The sequence below is a fragment of the Halichoerus grypus genome, chromosome 6 (genome assembly GCF_964656455.1).
Source record: "Halichoerus grypus chromosome 6, mHalGry1.hap1.1, whole genome shotgun sequence".
NCBI classification, from domain to species: domain Eukaryota; kingdom Metazoa; phylum Chordata; class Mammalia; order Carnivora; family Phocidae; genus Halichoerus; species Halichoerus grypus.
In genome coordinates, this window is record NC_135717.1 from 30,015,219 (window position 1) to 30,036,749 (window position 21,531).

At 41.5% G+C, this 21,531-nt stretch overlaps 1 long non-coding RNA gene across 1 annotated transcript in view; it reads left to right on the top strand.

The window, feature by feature from the left end:
* Window positions 1–21,142, top strand: part of LOC144382077 (uncharacterized) — a 405,648-nt gene extending 384,506 nt beyond the window's left edge. The window contains exon 7 of the long non-coding RNA XR_013448474.1: window positions 20,905–21,142. This is a non-coding gene — a long non-coding RNA (uncharacterized LOC144382077). The remainder of the gene's footprint in view (window positions 1–20,904) is intronic.
* Window positions 21,143–21,531: the final 389 nt, after the last annotated feature.

Sequence of the window (21,531 nt, forward strand, 5' to 3'; positions counted from 1 at the left end):
AGGACTGCAGCCATGATTCATGGAACACTGGCAAGATAATGTGACATGAAGTGATTCCGTTGAATCAGGATGCCACTTGGTCAAGAAATACTCACTGAGCATGGACTAAGTGCTGGACATTCTTACAGAACTAGGGATACTGCAGTGAACCCAGTGGAAAAGTCCTTGATCCCATGGAGTTCATGTGCTGGGGGGGAGACGTTTAATGTAACTGGGGTGCTGAGTGCTAAGAAGGAAAATTAGGAGGGAAAAATGGTGGTGTGATGATGGTACATGGTGGTCAGAAAGCCTCTTTGGGGAGGAGACGTTGGAGCAGAGACCTGAATGAAACAAGAGGGTGAGTCATAGGCTGTCTCGGGTAAGAGAGCTTGGGGCAATGGGAACCAGTGAAAAAAGCCTTGAGATGGAGAATGGTTGGCCAAACTGAGAGCAGCAAGTAGCAGATCTGGAGCAGAGTGAGTGCAGGGAGGAGTGGAAGGAGAGGGGGTTGGCCAGACAGCAGGGGGCATATCGCATGGGCTGTTGAATGGCAAGAAAATCTGGATTTCACTGTGAATGGGGTGAGGTGTGGGATGGGGAACCATTGGAGGGTTTGGAGCAGATAAGTAACATGATCTGATTTAATTTTTTTTTTTTAATCTGATTTGAATTTGTAAAGGCTTTTTCTGGCAGTTCTGTGGAGAGTAGACCATAAGTGGTAAGGGGTTGGGGAAGGACAATTAATAGAAATCTTGAGGAAATCTTGAGGAAAGCCATAGAATTGAACTTCCCCTGGCCATGGAATTGAGGTTTATGTTCATCTTCTATAGATTTCTTGGGGTTGGGAGACACTCCTGACATTCAGATTTAGTACTGCTGCTACTTCTACCATTATTTATTATTACTACTACTACCAATAGTAATAATATTACTACCATTACTATTACTGCTGCTTTTGCTGCTGCTAGTACTACAGAGTAATAAACATTCATTATGTAGCAGAAACGTTGAAGAGTGATTTGCATATATTAACCTCCATACTGTTTTCCAGAGTGGCTGCACCAGCTTGCATTCCCACCAACAGTGTAGGAGGGTTCCCCTTTCTCTGCATCCTCGCCAACATCTGTCATTTCCAACTTGTTAATTTTAGCCATTCTGACTGGTGTGAGGTGGTATCTCATTGAGGTTTTGATTTGGATTTCCCTGATGCTGAGCAATATTGAGCTCTTTTTCATGTGTCTGTTGGCCATTTGGATGTCTTCTTTGGAAAAATGTCTGTTCATGTCTTCTGCCCATTTCTTGATTGGATCATTTGTTCTTTGGGTGTTGAGTTTGATAAGTTCTTTATAAATTTTGGATACTAGCCCTTTATCTGATATGTCATTTGCAAATATCTTCTCCATTCTCTCAGTTGTCTTTTGGTTTTGTTGACTGTTTCCTTTGCTGTGAGAAAGCTTTTTATCTTGATGAAGTCCCAATAGTTCATTTTTGCCCTTGCTTCCCTTGCCTTTGGCGATGTTTCTAGGAAGAAATTGCTGCAGCTGAGGTCAAAGAGGTTGCTGCTTGTGTTCTCCTCTAGGATTTTGATGGACTCCTGTCTCACATTGAGGTCTTTCAACCATTTTGAGTTTATTTTTGTGTGTGGTGTAAGGAAATGGTCCAGTTTCATTCTTCTGCATGTGGCTGTCCAATTTTCCCAACACCTTTTGTTGAAGAGACTGTCTTTTTTCCATTGGACATTCTTTCCTGCTTTGTCGAAGATTAGTTGACCATAAAGTTGAGGGTCCATTTCTGGGCTCTCTGTTCTGTTCCATTGATCTATGTGTCTGTTTTTGTGCCAGTACCATACTGTCTTGATGATGACAGCTTTGTAATAGAGCTGGAAGTCCAGAATTGTGATGCCACCAGCTTTGCTTTTCTTTTTCAACATTCCTCTGGCTATTCGGGGTCTTTTCTGGTTCCATACAAATTTTAGGATTCTTTGTTCCATGTCTTTGAAAAAAGTTGATGGTATTTTGATAGAGATTGCATTAAATGTGTAGATTGCTCTAGGTAGCCTTGACATCTCCACAATATTTGTTCTTCCAATCCATGAGCATGGAACGTTTTTCCATTTCTTTGTGTCTTCCTCAATTTCTTTCATGAGTATTTTATAATTTTCTGAGTACAGATTCTTTGCCTCTTTGGTTAGATTTATTCCTAGGTATCTTATGGTTTTGGATGCAATTGTAAATGGGATTGACTCCTTAATTTCTCTTTCTTCTGTCTTGTTGTTGGTGTATAGGAATGCCACTGACTTCTGTGCATTGATTTTCTATCCTGCCACTTTACTGAATTCCTCCATGAGTTCTAGCAGTTTTGGGGTGGAGTCTTTTGGGTTTTCCACATAAAGTATCATATCATCTGCAAAGAGTGAGAGATTGACTTCTTCTTTGCTGAATCAGATGCCTTTTATTTCTTTTTGTTGTCTGATTGCTGTGGCTAGGACTTCTAGTACTATGTTGAAGAGCAGTGGTGATAGTGGACATCCCTGCCGTGTTCCTGACCTTAGGGGGAAAGCTCTCAGTTTTTCCCCATTGAGAATGATATTCACTGTGGGTTTTTCATAGATGGCTTTTATGATATTGAGGTATGTACCCTCTATCCCTATACTCTGAAGAGTTTTAATCAAGAAAGGATGCTGTACACTGTCAAATGCTTTTTCTGCATCTATTGAGAGGATCATATGGTTCTTGTTCTTTCTTTTATTAATGTATTGTATCACAATGATTTGCGGATGTTGAACCAACCTTGCAGCCCAGGAATAAATCCCACTTGATCGTGGTGAATAATCCTTTTAATGTACTGTTGGATCCTATTGGCTAGTATTTTGGTGAGAATTTTTGCATCCAAGTTCATCAGGGATATTGGTCTGTAATTCTCCTTTTTGATGGGGTCTTTGTCTGGTTTTGGGATCAAGGTAATGCTGGCCTCATAAAATGAGTTTGAAAGTTTTCCTTCCATTTCTATTTTTTGGAACAGTTTCAGAAGAATAGGTATTAACTCTTCTTTAAATGTTTGTAGAATTCCCCTGGGAAGCCATCTGGCCCTGGGCTCTTGTTTGTTGAGAGATTTTTGATGACTGCTTCAATTTCCTTAGTGGTTATAGGTCTGTTCAGGTTTTCTAGTTCTTCCTGGTTCAGTTTTGGTAGCTGATACATCTCTAGGAATGCATCCATTTCTTCCAGATTATCTAATTTGCTGGCATAGAGTTGCTCATAATATGTTCTTATAATTGTTTGTATTTCTTTGGTGTTGGTTGTGATCTCTCCTCTTTCATTCATGATTTTATTTATTTGGGTCATTTCTCTTTTCTTTTTGATAAGTCTGGCCAGGGCTTTATCAATCTTATTAATTCTCTCAAAGAACCAGCTCCTAGTTTTGTTAATCTGTTCTACTGTTCTTTTGGTTTCTATTTCATTGATTTCTGCTCTGATCTTTATTATTTCTCTTCTCCTGCTGGGTTTAGGCTTTATTTGCTGTTCTTTCTCCAGCTCCTTTAGGTGTAGGGTTAGGTTGTGTATTTGAGACCTTTCTTGTTTCTTAAGAAAGGCTTGTATTGCTATATACTTTCCTCTTAGGACTGCCTTTGCTGCATTCCAAAAATTTTGAACAGTTGTGTTTTCATTTTCATTGGTTTCCATGAATTTTTTAAATTCTTCTTTAATTTCCTGCTTGACCCATTCATTCTTTAGTAAGATGCTCTTTAGCCTCCCTGTATTTGAGTTCTTTCCAACTTTCCTCTTGTGATTGAGTTCGAGTTTCAAAGCATTGTGGTCTGAAAATATGCAGAGAATGATCCCAATCTTTTGGTACCCGTTGAGACCTGATTTGTGACCTAGGATGTGATCTATTCTGTAGAATGTTCCATGGGCACTAGAGAAGAATGTGTATTCTGTTGCTTTGGGATGGAATGTTCTGAATATATATGTGAAGTCCATCTGGTCCAGTGTGTCATTTAAAGTCTTTATTTCCTTGTTGATCTTTTGCTTAGATGATCTGTCCATTTCAGTGAGGGGGGTGTTAAAGTCCCCCACTATTATTGTATTGTTGTCAATGTGTTTCTTTGAATTTGTTATTAACTGGCTTATATAATTGGCTTCTCCCATGTTAGGGGCATAGATAGTTACAATTGTTAGATCCTCTTGTTGGATAGATGCTTTAAGTATGATATAGTGTCCTTCCTCATCTTTTATTATAGTCTTTGGTTTAAAATCTAATTTGTCTGATGTAAGGATTGGCACCCCAACTTTCTTTTGGTGTCCATTCGCATAGTAAATGGTTTTCCACCCCCTCGCTTTCAATCTGGGGGTGTCTTTGGGTCTAAAATGAGTCTCTTACAGACAGCATATCGATGGGTCTTGTTTTTTTTATCCAATCTGATAGCCTGTGTCTTTTGATTGGGGCATTTAGCCCATTTACATTCAGGGTAACTATTGAAAGATAGGAATTTAGTGCCATTGTATTGCCTGTAAGGTGACTATTACTGTATATTGTCTGTGTTCCTTTCTGGTCTATGTTACTTTTGGGCTCTCTCTTTGCTTAGAGGACCCCTTTCAATATTTCTTGTAGGGCTGGTTTCGTGTTTGCAAATTCCTTTAGTTTTTGTTTGTCCTGGAAGCTTTTTATCTGTCCTTCTATTTTCAGTGACAGCCTAGCTGGATATAGTATTCTTGGCTGCATATTTTTCTCATTTAGTGCTCTGAATATATCATGCCAGTCCTTTCTGGCCTGCCAGGTGTCTGTGGATAGGTCTGTTGCCAATCTAATGTTTCTACCATTGTAGGTTACAGACCTCTTGTCCCAAGCTGCTTTCAGGATTTTCTCTTTGTCTCTGAGACTCATAAGTTTTACTATTAGATGTCGGGGTGTTGACCTATTTTTATTGATTTTGAGAGGAGTTCTCTGTGCCTCCTGGATTTTGATGCCTGTTTCCTTCCCCAAATTAGGGAAGTTCTCTGCTATAATTTGTTCCAATATACCTTCTGCCCTTCTCTCTCTTCTTTTTCTTCTGGGATCCCAATTATTCTAATATTGTTTTGTCTTATGGTAGCACTTCTCTCTCGAATTCTGCCCTTGTGATCCAGTAGTTGTTTATCTCTCTTTTTCTCAGCTTCTTTATTTTCCATCATTTGGTCTTCTATATCACTAATTCTTTCTTCTGCCTCATTTATCCTAGCAGTTAGAGCCTCCATTTTTGATTGCACCTCAATAGCCTTTTTGATTTCGACTTGGTTAGATTTTAGTTCTTTTATTTCTCCAGAAAGGGTTTCTCTAGTATCTTCCATGCTTTTTTCAAGCCCAGCTAGTAGCTTTAAAATCATCATTCTGAACTCTAGCTCTGACATCTTACTAATGTCTGTATTGATTAGGTCCCTGGCAGTCGGTACTGTCTCTTGTTCTTTTTTTTGAGGTGATTTTTTCCATCTTGTCATTTTGTCCAGAGAATAGATGAATGAGAGAACAAAATGCCAAGAGGGTAACAACGACCCCAGAGAAACATACACTGAACAAATCAGAAGAGACCTGAAACCGGGGGTGGGGGAGGGCAGAAAGGGAAAAAAATAAAAGAAAGAGAAAAAGAAAAGAATATGATCAAATATGATCAGGCTGGTGAATAAATCAGTGCCACAGACTAGATTTTGGCTGTATTTTGGTCTGTTAGAAGAAACTGCCTGCCAAAATTTTAAAAAAAGAAAAACTTATATATTTACAAAAATAAGGGTAAATACGATGAAGGGATAGAATATGATTGTAAAGATGAAAATTATAAAAGATTTTATAAAAGGAATTGATAAGTTGGTTGAAAAAAGAAATAGAAATTAAAAAAAAAGGGGGGAGGGAATGTGATCAGGCAGGAGACTAGAACAAAGCCATACACTAGGGATGTAGGGTATATTTTGGTCTGTTAGAAGAAACTATATCCCAAAATTTTAAAGAGAGAACAACTTATATATATACCAAAAATAGGGTTAACTACAATGAAGGGATAGAATATGACTCTAAAAATGAAAAATAAAAAGATTTTTTAAAAAAGTATTGATAAGATGTTGGTTGCAAAAGGGAAAAAGAAAAATTAAAAAAAAAAAGAGAGAAAAAGAAAATTAAAAAAATTAACTTTGAAAGACTAAAGAATCATGGGGAAAAAGCCATGGATTCTATGTGCAGTATTCCCCTAGCGCTGGAGTTCGGCTGTTCTCATTGATCAGTAAACTTGGTCTTGGCTGGCTGTTCTTGCTGATCTTCTGGGGGAGGGGCCTGTCACCATGGTTCCCAAATGTCTTTGCCGGAGGCGGAATTGCCCCGCCCTTGCCCGGTCCGGGCTAAGTAATCTGCTCGGGTTTGGTCTCGGGAGCTTTTGTTCCCTGCAAGCTTTCCATACAGCTTTGGAGGACGAGAGTGAAAATGGCAGCCTCCCAGTCTCCGCCCCGGAGGAGCTGAGAACTCAGGGCCCCTCTCCTCAGTGAGCCCCCAGAGAAAAGCAGTCACTCACTCCTGTCTCCCCAGTCTCTGGCCGCACTCCGTGCTCACCTGGCCTGTGACTGAGCGTTTCTATCTCTGGCACCCGACCCCGTGTGGAGTCTCCAAACCCTGCAGATCCCTGCGGTGCACTTCCATGCCACTCCTCCCAGGGCAGGAAGGGGAGTCTCCCCAAATCTGCCGCTTGTTGGGTCCCTGCTGGAGGAGCAGTGGCCCGACTGTGCCGCGGATCCCAGTTTATGGCAACCCAGAGCTGAGAGCCCACTCCTCGGCTCCATCTCTGCAGCTGGCTTCCCTGCTCCGATACCTGGAAGCTCTGCCGCACTCAGGCACCCCCAGTCTTTCTGTGACCCGAGGGTCCTGAGACCACACTGTCCCAGCGAGTGTTCCACCCCCCGCTTAGCCACTGGAGCGACGTCCCTCAGCAGAGCAGACTTCTACAAGTTCCAATTTTGTGCCCCACTGCTTTATCACTTGCCGGTAGCGGCCGATGGAGGCCCCCTCCCCCGCCGTCTATCCTCCCGAATATCGCCTCAGATTCACTTCTCCGCACATCCTACCTTCCAGAAAGTGGTCACTTTTCTGTTCAGAGAGTTGCTGCTATTCTTTTCTTCGATCTCCTGTTGAGTTCATAGGTGTTCAGAATGGTTTGATCTCTATCTAGCTGAATTCCTGGGACCAGACGAAATTTAGGTCTCCTACTCCTCCACCATCTTGCTCCTCCCCTAGATTAGTCTTTTTTTAAAAAGATGCTTAGCACATAGCAAATACCTTAAAAAAGGTTAGCTATTATTAATTTAGAGAGAAGTAGATAAAATTGAGAAACATTTAGGATTTGGTGGTTGATTAGAGGATGAGAAGAGTACGACCTGAAAGTTTCTGGGTTAAGCAACTAAGAGGATGGTGGTGCCTGTAACTGAAATGGATGATCCTGTCAGAGAATCAGACTTTTTCAAGACAACATAAAAGTGTTGGTTCTAGAAAGTGGTCCTGTTTCCCTAAGAATGGAAGAAAGAAAGATGGGCAAAGAGATATAAAAGAAATGAAGATGGTGGATTTCCTCAATCTTTAAGGGAGAAATGGAGTCATCCATGAGTGTGGGAAATGAAGGAGGAACAGAGAGTGTTGGACAAAAGTAAGAATAGTTAACACAGCTATGATGTTAGTGTGAATCTCTCCCAAACAAAACCTGAGACAGGGACTTGGGTGCAGATAGTTTATGTGACAGTTTAGCTCCAAAAGTAGGAAGGAAGAGTAGGGCAAATGAGATGAAAAAGGAAGGAAAGTTGATAAAGGAGGTGTTATATTGAGCTGATTACCACTATGGACATCCAGAAAGTATCTTGCTGGGGATCCTCTGAGAAACTGTGGAGGATGCACCTCAGAATGTCCCCCCTTGGGGGCATTATCCACTGACTCCCATCTCCCATTGGCCGAGGGTTGCCATATTGGTGTTAACTCCCCTGTGTTTCTAGGATCTGCCTATGTGTGCCTTGAGTGAGCTGCCACCATTTTGAAAAAAGATCTGAAACAGAAAAGTGGAGAGACACAGTGGGGACTTGAGACAGGACACAGGCAGTGACCATTCTCTATAGCTAAAGTCAGAATTGGGCTGAGGGAAAGTGACACTGGGTACCAATAGCATCTGCTAGAGAGAGTAGTGAGTGATAAACTTCAGATCTTACAAAAATCCTGAAATGTGTAAGTGCCTTTAGTATCATTTAATATATGAAGATCTGCAGCTCAGAAAGTGAAAGTAAGTTGGTAAATGGGGGTTTAAACCCTTATGGGATGGAATCCAAAACATACACACTTTTCCCACCTACCGTGCTGCCAGCCTTCAGCAAAAATAAATTCTATTAAAATGGAAATGGCAACAGCACTAATGGGCCAATTTTCCCCAGTACTAATTATTGGAATTTTGCTGACTTATTGTTCTCCAGACCAGGACCTAAAAATACCCATTTCTTAAGAGACTGGATACACAGACTCTAAAGAGGAAAATGAGAGCCACAGAGAATCCAAAATTGGATACCCTTCTCCAGTTGAAGTCCAATGAATGGGAATTGCATTTCTCAGCCCAATCAAGAAATTCTTTACCTCCAGGAATATGTAGCTATTAAAGTTCCAGGCTTCCAGCCTCAGAGGAGGAATTCCAAAAATTCCATATGTAATCTGCTTAGCTCAGCATATGCCCAGTTAAATGAGGTATTTTTCTGTTTCCCTCATTCTGATACTATTTCTAACACTATTTGGCCTTGAAACACCTTGTCTTCTAGACCTGTCAACTGCATGGTGTTTTCCTATAGAAAGTGGGTGTTACAGCTGCTGTTGAAAACTGGAACTCATAACCCTCAACAGTGTGACTTAGGCCAGGCATAAGGTGCAGGAGACGGTTCCAATCTTTCTTTACCCTGAGACCTTCCATTGGCTGGTTGAAGGACTTAGAATTATACTGAATCTGTGAGCATTCTGAAAAATAGAATAATGTTCTCTTATGATCTCTGTGTCCTGCAGGATGAAAAGGAAAAGAAAGGGGAGAGGATAGGTGTGTGTGTGTGTGTGTGTGTGTGTGTGTGTGTGTGTGTGTGTGGCGGGGATTTGTTAAGCATATACCAATGCCAGCTACATTCTCATAGATTATATCCTCTAATTCCCACAAGTCTGTAACAGATCCAAGAAAGTGAGGGTGAATTTTCAAGGTTCAAAAGCCCATGCTCGAAGCCGAGATTCGAATGCAGATGGCTGACTCTGAGCCCAGACAGCAAATATTAGCACTCGTGCTAATTTCTCTCTGCCCTCAGGTAGACATCACTAATCAATCAGGCCTTTTATTCCACTGATTTTAGAATCCTTTTCATCTCTCTGTCCCACCCACATTGTCATTACCAATCAAGTAGAGAGTAGTAAGAGCCAACTGAAATCCTTCCCATTTACCAAAGATTCGCTGGCAGAAGAAAGATTCTCTTTCTTCAAGGGAGGTCATGCCCATCACAGAGGCATTACCATTACTGTCCAGACCAATCTGAAAGGTCATCTCAAGACAATACAGCGGCCCCTACATTCCCATCAGGATCTCCCTTTGATAGTAACAAGAAGTACTGCATACAGCTATTCTCCCATCCCCCAACGGTAACCACTGATAACATGTTAATGCATTTTCTCCTTCCAGAAATGTTGCTGTTCACTTGAACTTAACTGCGGTCACATGGCAGCTGCATTTCAAATCCTAATCTCCCATACCATAATAAACTCTCCATTTGTTAATTTTTATTTCTGCCCCAGAAATATGAAGTCAAAGAAATCAGACCATGCATTCCCTTCCACTTTTCTGCACCCTGTGGCATAGAATACTTTTTCAAAGGAGACTTAAGAAATGGGCATTGCTCTTCAGCTTGGGCAAGGCTGAGGGTTTGCGGTGGGTGAAGAAATGCTTTGGTGTTAGAACCTGGAGGAGTTCTCCTTTGCTGTCACATCCCCCCTCCATGTTCATGATTGATATTAATCTCTCCTTTGATGTCAGCAAAACCATTTTATTTGGGCAGTGGCCAGAAGGACCATGGCTGATTCACCACCTGTTGTCATTTTCCCTCCTTCCTCCAGCAGTGAATTTAGAAGAACTCTTCACAGGGTAGCAGTGTGTTTGCTAGGGCACCGCAGTTCCCCATGTTTGATCTCATGTTTCTTGCCTGGAGCTTGTATTTCAGACTAAATTATTTACCAGTGTAACAACCAAGTCTTGTGTTATTCAAAATATAAACCTGATGTATTGGAGCAATCAGACTTTACCAGCTGACACTATTTATGCTTTGCAGATATAGACACAGATCAAAGGATGAATCATAATTATCCCAACACCTCCATTTTTCTAAGTGCAAGAGGGGGAGATGCAGTTTTCTCTCCTGACTATGAACTTCAGGAAATGAATGGCAACTTGGGCAAGTATCTGTTGACTTCTCCTCCCCAGAGCCATCGCAGCCTGGAAAGAGGAGGGTGGCCAGGGGACAATCAGCTCTGGGGCTGACATTAACACTGTCCTGGCTTCCTTCCTTTGCACTTTCAACGGGCTTGGCACATCAGCAGTCTTTGGTCTGTACTTTTGCTCATCACAGTGTGTTGTACTTGTTTTGTTTCCTTTCTCTTCTCTGCCTCCCCCCAGTCTCTGAGCTCCTGGAGGACAGGAAACCAATGTACACAGAAGAGTGTGCTTACATGGAAGCAGCTAGCATTTGCTTTCCTTGGTAGCTTTAACATTGTCTGGCTAGAAGCCTTTTCTGTCCACCTGCTGGGCAGCCTACTTTGGGATGGAGAAAATAAGTGGCTAGAGGCTGGCAGCGTGGGTAAGTGGCTTAGAGGCAAGGCTTTGGAGTGATGTAGATCTGGGTTTGGTTCCTGGCTCTGCTGGCTTTTGCTGTGTGACCTTGAGAATGTTACTTAATCTCTCTGATTCCCAATTTCTTCATCAGTATAATAGGGATTGTTATGAAAACTAATTCATATAAATTCATAGAATTCACTCCTATAAAGAATTTAGCACAGTACCTGTACATCAGTGCTCAATAAGCGATAATCATTATTACTGTTTGGGAAGATCTGCAAGCCTTTTATTGGTCCAAGAGATACTGTTGGTAGAAGGTATGAGGACATAATGTTCTCTGGAACAGCTGGGTTCTGTGCAAAATGAAGTCTTCCTCGATCTGACTTTGCCAAAGTCTCTTTTGGAGAATGAAAGGGATTCTGTATAATAAGGAGCAACATCTGAAAACCAGCCATTCAAGGAGTCATCCCAGGTTAATATCCCAGTGCTTGCCCTTTACCTCATCACCTCCATCTCTCTCTGCAAAAATGAGTATGGCAGTTAGGCATGCCTTAGAATGACTGGTGCCTCTGGGGCCTGAAGTCCCATCTGGAAAGGACCCACTTCTGCAAATGTGTCTCTGCCTTTAGGATGCAGAGGCACAGAGCTGAAGCTCCCAAGGATGGCTCTGAGAGGACTGAGCCCTGAGGCTGGATGGGTTCCAGGCTCAGCTCAGTGGACATCAGTTTATGGGTCTTCCAGAGACCTCTAGTAAAAATAATGGAACCCCTAAATTCTGAAATCTTTTAAGGAACTCAGTCTGTTTTTCTATGTGACCTGGCCCCTCCTTTCCAGACCAGATAAAGACCAGACCCCTTTATCTGCTCATCTAAACCAAAGTAACTCTCCCTACATGAGATTTATTACCACATTTTCATGATTCTAAGACACCCCATTTGTAAGACACATCACTGATTTTATAGCACCTTTCTGGAAGAAAAACACTAAATGTGCACATCAATTGTCAGTTGTGCTTTGAGAAACGTTAAAATGTGGAAAGATGTACAACTTGGAATAGAAGAAAAAATTAGTCATGCTAACTTAATGCGTGCTTGTTGCAACAGAAATGCTAGAGCTGTCAGTGGATTAGGAGGCCCAGCAGTGGCTGTGTAGTAGGAGAGTTCCCAGCCCCCCATCCTTTGTCTTATCTCTGTTCCACGGTCCTCACGAACCCTGCGCCTGGCTTCCAGAAAAAAGCTGGTGCTTAACTGGTGATGTCACACACGTCCACAGTATCTGTCCCCTGTGACTCCAACCTCTCTCTGCAGCTAGGCAAGTTTTTTATTTTCTGCAGAAAATCAGACTGCTATCATAGGAGACTCCTGCCCCTTTAACTCACCATGTGTTAATGTGGTGGGTGATTAAGACACTATCAGGCAACAGGAAAGTCTAAATTGATGACTGCTTTGCAAACCTCATTGGCATTTTGCTGGAGGGAACTAGAAGGACAAAGGAGGTTGATATTTACCATATGAAATTCTCCATGATAATTATATGACTCTTATTTATCTCTTTGGTTCAAAACCATATTTATTTCCTTGGTTAGAAAGACCCTCTTTCCAGTTTGGTAATGCCAAAGAATAAATGCCAAGACTGTGCCTGCGTGTGAGTGGGGAGTGTTTGAGAATGACCTTGGGGGCCACTAACCCACCCACTGAGGCTGTCCATTGGCAAAAGGGGAGTGTTGGTCCACTTCAGATAGAGGGTGAGAGGGGAGAAGAGCTGAGGAGGCCACAAAGCAAACAAGCGAGGGGGAACCGTGTAACAGTTGGAAAGATGAAAGTTGTTCCATGCGTCTTTCTCTTCTCTGACCTATGGGACCTACAGAGATAACATCGTGCCTCCATGATGGTTGTACATAAGCTCACCGCCCTGAGCATCATCTGATTGGACTGGAGCTGATCACATGGTTCAAATAAGGCCAATCAGATTCTCTCTAATAGAATTCAGAATCCAATCAAGCAGCAGCCTTTCAGTCTCTATCTGTGGTTGGCTAAGAGGACCAGTTATGAAGTAAGACACCTAAGGCATGCTCCACCACTTAACTAGTTGTCCTTAGGCTGGTTATTTAACCGCTGAGTCCCCTGAGTTCCCTCCCTTGAAAACTAATAAGGGCAGTGGCAGGGCCCACACCATCTAAGATGCTTAGCACATTGTTCTTCGCATGTAAAAAGTGCTCAATAACTAGTAACATTATTGTTTTAGTTTCCTATGAATGCCATAACAAGTTATCACAAACTTAGTGGCTGAACACAACACAAATTTCTTACTTTACCGTTCTGTAGGTTAGAAATCCAACACAGGTCTCACCCTGTGATTGTGTGATTACACTGAGCCCACCGGGATAATCCAGGCCACTCTCTCTACTTTAAGATCGCTGATTGGCAACTGAAATTCGATTAGTAATCTTAATACTCCTTTGCCACAAAAATGTAGCACATTCGCGGAATCTGGGGATAAAGATATGGACATCTCTGGGCAGGCATTATTCTGCCTACCACAATTATAAACAATTGGGAGCTCTGGGGCAGCAATAGTACAAAGTAGAGATGATGAAAAAAAGGAAGCAACTCTGCTGGAGAGTGAACACAGTCCAGACATGTAGAGTTTTGGGGGCTTCCCAGTTCCCCAGCCCAGCCCTCCTGGAGGCTCATCTTCATTCCTTCACATGGCTTCCTGAAATACCTCATGATCATTATAGCAAGTTCTCTCCCTCCATTAAAAAAAGTTTTTTGGTTGTTTTGTTTTATTTTGTTTTGGTGTATGTGTTTTTTTTTGTTTTTTTTTTTTTTTTTTTTCTGGCTCAAGCAAGCTTAAGTGGGTTGCTAATACTTAATAAGGGGTGCCTGGGTGACTCAATCAGTTAAGTGTCCGACTCTTGATTTTGGTCATGATCCCAAGGTGGTGAGGTCGAGCCCCACCTGGGGCTCTGCTTAGTGGGGAGTCTGCTTGACATTCTCTCTTTCCCTCTCCTTCTGTCCCTCCCCCAACTCGTGTGCGTGTGCGCTCTCTCTCAAATAAATAAAATCTTATAAAAGATATTTAACAGTTGGGATGTTGATAAGATGGAAATGTTCCCAGTAATAGTGTTCTGCCCCACAACTACTCAGCAATGAATCCTATCACAGCGACCCCTGATTTAAGACATTACTCAGCAGCGTTCGTCTACTCTTCACTCTCCATGTATAACGTGCTTTTGAGACACACACCACAGTTGGGATATCTTGGGATTTGGTCCTTGGGTGATGAGTTTGTTTCGTTTTTTAGGTACAAAATACTCATCTAGAGATGACTCAGGCCTTTTATGTTAGTCAGTGGCATCTAGATACATAAAATTATCATTGATAACCTACTACAAGATTTTAGCTGAGCCAAGTCCACATTCGTATCTTTTCTTTGTCCAGAAGTGCAATGCTCTCTTGAAAGGTGTTCTCAGGCGTCCTCTTCCACCTCCTCTAAATTGCCATTGTCTCTGAACTATTATATGAAAGACAAAGAAATTCAGGTGCAGGATTTCTGGAGTACTGGCCTTGCACTGTGTGATTGCACTTGGAATTGGGTTGTGGACAGACTTGAGGAAATGTGCATTTGAATCCTAACTGCGCCTCCTATAAGCTTTGGGAGCCCAAGCAAGCTACTGAGCCTCTCTTAGCCTCAATATCCTCTTTGTATAAAATGGACATAATGTTTCCCAACTCAAAGGACTGTTAGGAGAATTAAATGAGAATTTTGTTCCTGACCTAGTGCCTAATGCACAGCAAATGCTCAAAAGAGGCAGCTTTCACTCATTTTATTTGGTTGAATCTGGAATAAAAAAAAACAAAAACACATCTCAGGTAGTACCTTTTCTCATACCACCAAGAAAAGAACTAAAAAGAAGTTAAGGAAGTACAATACATGATTTTCCTTTTTTTTTTTTTTTTTTTGAAGAGAAGTAAGCCTTTATTTCCTTGTTCACAAATAAAGCTGGCTGAATTGGTTGCTTTTTGGTGATCCTTTGGTTCTTCTTGAGTCAATGAGTGAAGGCAGAGAGTAAGAGAAAACCAGAGATCTGAGTGCCATATCTATATAGAGCAATGTGAATAAATTTCAAAAGCCTAATGAAATGGAAGAAGGTAAGAAATAAGATGAGATTTATAGCATAATACCATTTATGTAAACGCAAAACATGTACACACAAAGACCATATTTTTTCAAGGGTACAGGTATATTTTAAATGTGTATAAAATATGGAAGGTGACTTGAAGGATATATATTATGTGCACTAGTGTGGGTAGCTGGTAGAGAAAAATAGGAAATAAAAATTAAAAAAGAAGAGGCTCCTACCACTGGATGATAATTATAACATGCCATGAATGGGAGAGTATGCCATTTCCTCTCTATATATTTATATTCTATATTCATATACATGTGAATCCTTAGTAGGATAAATATGAATTATTATAAAACCAATATCTAAATAATGACCAAATACAGACCTAATGGCCAAGTCTCCAATTCCATTATTCCCTTCTGTGGTCTTCCCTGAACTTAGTGAGTTAGGAAAGCTCTGATTCTGCTCTGTGATTCATACTCAGTGAGTTTCTTGGGTGATATCATTAAAAGTATAATAATTATAGGGTTTTCTTGTGAATGGAAAAGTACATACTAGTGATGGAATGTCATTTGTCTCCACCAATGGTAATGTTTTGAAAGCCATGGGCTCTGAGACTAATAGGGACCCTAAGACTGTGGCAGAAAAGGTCATGGTCTTCAATGTCCTGGACTCATAAGCAACTATTGCTTTTGTACAATGACAACAGTGATTAATTTCATCCAAATTATACTTTCTCTCACTGTTAATCTGCCGTGTTTTTCTGAATACTTTCCTATGGATTAGTATTGATGCTCAGGGTTCCTTGGAGAGAATAAGCAATGTAGAAAAAACCCCCTAAGATGTGTACTGATGCTCTTCTCCTATTGATCTAATTAAAGATTATGATGCCTAAATAATTAGTTCAGTTGGCCTTTCTGTCTGGATGGTTCTTACACTTTTAGACATGTAAGCACCAGAGCTAAATTGCTCTGGGATAATGAATTGCAATTCTGAAGGAAATGGCTTTCAGGGTACAAATATGTGAATCAACTAGGACATTAATTACAGGATTTTCTTTTTTTTTTTTCCAAGCAATTGATGCTTATTTTCATCCTAAACTTTTTTCATCTAGAGGCCAGACACCCAGTGCCATTTTGTGGAACATGCTTTAAATCTTTGACTTAATGGACTGTCCAGAGCACAGGTGTGTGGCTTAATAATTTAGTTCAGATGATATCTAGCATTTTATTTTATGGTATAAAAGATAAAAGGGGTACTTGGGAAAATGGACAGGTCTTAAGAAAGCAAAAGTATATAAGATGTAAGGAATTGACTTTTGGAGAGAAGAATGAGATCAGTAGGGCTATTGGGAGGTCTGAAGAGTTGATGACAGCAAGATTAGGGAGTTCTCATCTGAAGTTTTCTACTTTCTCAAGTATAAGGTAAGGTCATCAGATGGGAGAAGAATGGGTTAATGACAATGACAGTAATAACAATAATAATCATATTATCAATAGCCAACATTCATTGAGTTCTTCCCATGTGCCAGGTATTACTTTAATCAATTTTTAATATATTAACTCTTAATCTTCACAACAACCTTATGAAGCTAGATTGGATCTTGGAAAGCAGGCAAGTAAGCTCAGTAGAAAAAACACTGTAAGATGTAAAACTAGTATACTGGATTTATTTTCTCTCTAGTGTTTTTAGCGGCCCAGGTGTAGCACAGAGAAGGCAGATGGCTTACTGCATCTAGGGTTGGGTTTTGCCAAGCAAATATGGTATGGAGAGAAAATGAGTCAGGGATATTGTGTAAGTGGGCATTTGGAAGCAGGCAGTTGCAAGTGATGGGCCATGAGATCAGGATAGAAATGGGAGAGAAAAGTAGTGGAGGAGGGCAAATGAATCTGGAGAAGGTGGTGGTGTGAATGGCCTAGTGTCATAGTGAAGTTGAAGAATTATGGTATCAGACGTAGTTGCCTTTGAGCTGGAAGAATAGGAATTTGCGGTCCCTGGAATCAGAAGCTGGCATTTGCAATGTTTGTAGATGGGACAGTATTCAGTGATATTGAGTTCTAAGGCTATGTCCCTTAAGTGGTAAAGAGGAGGCGAAATGACAGACACGGTCAGATTCATGTTTGGGAAGATGAGCAGTAAGCAAGGGGCAAGCCTGGAGGCAGGGGGAGGATTGGAAACATTCTAGTCATCCTGGAGAGAGAGAGCGATCATGGCAGCTTGGCTAGGATGGTGGCAGCAAGGGCACAGATGAGGAAGCAGGTGGATGGGGGAGATATTTAGCAGGTAGAAGGGTGGATGAACTCAGTGGGTTTGACTGAGTGGGGAGCCAGGGAAAGGGATGAAGCAGAGTGGTGCCCAGATTCTAAGTCCTGGTTTTGGCAACTGGATGAAAGTTGATTGGGTTCAATCTCACACACACACACACACACACACACACACACACACACAAACACACACAAACTGGGAAGGAGAAAAACAATGAATCCAGAGTAGACAGGAAGAGCTGGGGATACTCTAAAAGGTTTAAGGTAAACCAAGATATCTCTTAAATATAGACAGGATCTTCAGATGTTGCTTTCAATGTTGGATCTCCTGGAAGGAAAGGTTTGCATGTGACTAAGTCACTAAGGAACTCCAATAGGCTCTGTGGGAGGAGAGAGTATTAAAAATGGGGAGGTGAATACAGAAGTCAGGATAGGCATTACAAGGACTGAATGTGAGACCCAGCAGAACTAGGAGTAAGTGCAGTGGTGCTCCCAGGTCAGGCTGGGTAGTCTGCTGATTTAACAGCAGGCAAAAACAACAAACAACCTTTATGTTTCTCTGAGCTGTGGCCATCTTTATTGCCTGTGCTGTATATCCTCATGCTGGATCATCTTGGAAGAAGAAAACCCTCAGGATTTTCTCACTTTCCATCTCCTTACAACAGCATGAAGGGTCTCATTCAGTTGTAGATAAGAAAACCCCACTCATAGGACAGAAAACAAAATATAAGAATTCAATGGAATCATGGTGAATGTCTTTGACTGAATCTGAAGAAAAATAGAAAAAGCAGCCTTCTAGAAGGGCGAGCTGGGGACCAGGACAGCTCTCAAATCCCAGCAGCAGGGCTGTGTATCCCTTCACTCTGCAGCTCTGCCTATCCTTGGTATCTATTCATTTGCTTGGTGGGTATTTCCTGAGTACCTGTTACGAGCCAGGCATTGTTCCAGGTGCTGGGGATACAAAATTCAACAAAAGTAACTGCTAGGACATGTGGTCATTAATCAACTAATCACACATACGGATGTATAATCACAGCTGTGGGCAGCGTTAGGATGGAAAGACAGTGCAATGAAAGCCCACAGTGGACAAGTTTGACCCAACCAAGGAGATGAGGGGAGATTTCCTTGAGAAAGTAACTGTCGAAGTGGCCCTGGAAAGATGAGAGTAGAGGGACTGGTGTTCCAGTTGGAGGGAACAGCATGTGCAAAGGCCTCATAGCAAAAAGCAGCATGGTGAGTTCAAGGGTCAGTGAAGGCCAGCAAGGCTGCAGCGCCCCCCAAAAATGTGATACAGTGTGAGATGAGGCCCTATAGGTCCACAGTGTCTAAGTCCAGACTAAACATGTTCTTATTTCAAGAACAATAAGGTACCACACACATGTGTTGGAAACTGGAGAGGGTGATTGCCTTTCCAAAAGATCATTGCGGCTGAATTGTGATGAAGGATTTGGAGGAACTCATCTTCCAATTCCCAATTCCTCAGAGAGTGGATCTGATTGTCCCCCCTTGGATCACATACCGAAACCTGGCCCAATCGTATAACAGGAGGTGGGATCACGTGTCAGGAACCTGGCTGCTGAGGGAAGTTTTCAGAAAAGATGAACTGGACAGAATCCTCCAAATACCTATTACATTGATTCACATGGTATTTTCCATGATATGAAAGCCCAAAGACTGCCGCTGTCCCTTACATGTTCCCAAGGTCCTTTGGGGGAGACAGCATCTGGGGAGTGAAGAGGGCAAAGGATTTTGGGAAAGACACTTGGCCAAATCATTTGTGTGTCTGTGGGCAGATGGCTTAATCTACCCTACTCCCTCCTCTGTAAAACGAGAGGTCATCACAACAGTGTCTGTAGTCCAGGCTGGTATACTAGGATCTTGTTTTAATGCCATTTTCACCTCAAGGGGTAGAAAATGTCATCCCCATTTTTATAAAAGTAGAAACAAATGTTGAACAAAATTTAAACCAGGAATAACTTCAAAGTCTACCTACCCTTCATCATTTTCCTCCTCAAATCTCATAACCCTCTACATTGAATGAGTAATTATTATCATTATCCTTCTTAACAGAAATAATAGAGTGTCCAATTAATAATACAATTACTGCTGATAGCTAAGACATATAGTACACTATTTGCCAGGCACTGTTCTAAACACTTTCCATATATTTATTGATTTAACCCCTGGAAGAACCTTAAAGATAAAATAGTATAATCATCTCTACTTAGCAGATAGGTAAATGAGACACTGAGAAACGAAGTAATTTGAACAGGTTACGTAAGTAGCAGAGCTCTAACTTGAACCACAGTAGGCTGGTCTCAGAGTTCAAGCTCTTCACATTTCTTATCTCTCTCTCACTTGCTCTCTCTCTCTCTCTGATTCTCACTGTGTGTATTTCTCCACACACCCCCCCCCAAAGGGGAAAACAAAACCCACTATGATTACTACTCACAAATTTTTATCTGAATCCATTTTAAAAATGAAGCACAAAGGAACATATACTTGGTATTACAACTTGCTATTACTACTACTGACTCCATTTTACTGATAAGGAAACTGAGGCTCAGAGACCTGTATTACTTAATGGAGGTAACTGGAGGAGTCAGGATTCAAGTCCAGGTCTGGTTGACCCCAAAGCCCTACGGATATTAGGACATGAAAACAGTTTCCCATCATTCTTTCTCAACCGGTTCCGTCTCAGTACTTCTTTAGTGAATTTTGGGACCTTTGAGAAAAAAAACAAAAGATCAATATGGTAAAAAGTGCCTATTAGGTCTTTAGTCATGTTAGCTCCTGGGATACCCATACACCATACCAGGCTGTGTCCTCATTTCAAAAAAGTCACAACATGGAATTGATCTACCATGTATTTTCTGCTTCCATTATAATCTCTGGCATGGAAATGAGTTATTTAGATTGTTAGTAGCTGACAGTCCCCATAAATTGCAAGAGGAGGCTCAGCAGGGTGACAGGTGATGCTATTTTGTACTTTGTCATACTGCATCTCTCTCTGGTTATAATCTCTCCCTGCAATTCCATGTACCAAGCAGCCATGAATTATACATGTACTTTCTGAAGTTTGATGAAAGTTCTCCCACCTATTAAATTGCCAGGTTCCCAAATCTAACATAACTCTAACCTAAACACACTTAAGAAAATACTGTTCCATTTGTTCTAATACCATGCCTTTGGCTTTATTGCATCATGTATTCAAAGTGCCAAGAGCTTCTGCTTACTGTAGATTCACCTGGGGATTACAAACTATCAAATGAGTCTGCAACATGACTCAAGAAGGTTAGAAATACAGAAAACACAGGCTCCACCCCATCACGTTGGAGGAAACCCCTCCACTGCCGTGGAAGCAACTAGTAGGGAAAAAATTGTAGAGAAGACAAAATCCCAAATAAAAATCCTGAGATGGGGAAAGCTGTGGCCACTTCCCAAAACTTTCACTGGCTTACTATTGCCTGTGGGTGAAGGAATGAATTTGTAGGAAAGTGTCCTGGGCTCTTTGTGACACAGCTTCTTTCTATCTGTGCATCTTACTCTGGCCCTGACACACCTTCTTGCTAGCCATTTCAAATGACAAGAGATCCTTGGCATGTTCACATTGAACAATCCTGCTATGAGTTGTGAATGACCCTGAGATCCTTTTATTGATTAGTTTTTTTGTTTTGTTTTGTTTTTTGCAGTTGCAAGTAAAAGAACCATAACTCAAACTGAAGCAAAAGCGGGCGCCTGGGTGGCTCAGTTGGTTAAGCGACTGCCTTCGGCTCAGGTCATGATCCTGGAGTCCCTGGATCGAGTCCCGCATCGGGCTCCCTGCTCGGCGGGGAGCCTGCTTCTCCCTCTGACCCTCCCCCCTCTCATGTGCTCTCTCTCTCTCTCATTCTCTCTGTCTCAAATAAATAAATAAAATCTTAAAAAAAAAAAAAACTGAAGCAAAAGGAAGAAATTGTTAAGCTATGCAGTTGACAAGTTCAGGGACATAGGAAATTGCATGTGTGGCTGGATCCAGGGGTTCAAAGGACATCACCAGGACTCAGATTCTCACCATCTCTCAGCTCTGCTTTCCTCTGTGTTAGTGTCATTTTAGATAAGCTCTCTCCCTTAGTTGGCAGAAAGTGCTTGGCTCACATTCAAGCCAGAACAAAGATCATGCTTATTTTTAAAAAAATAGTAGTAGAAAAGCTTCAAGTATTTAGTGAACATTTGAGTCAAGAAAAAAATCAGAGTATTGCACATGAATATCCTACTTAAGAGTATCTCTGGAAAAGTCAGATGATCTGGCAATATCAAGCCTCCCCTGGTAAATGGTA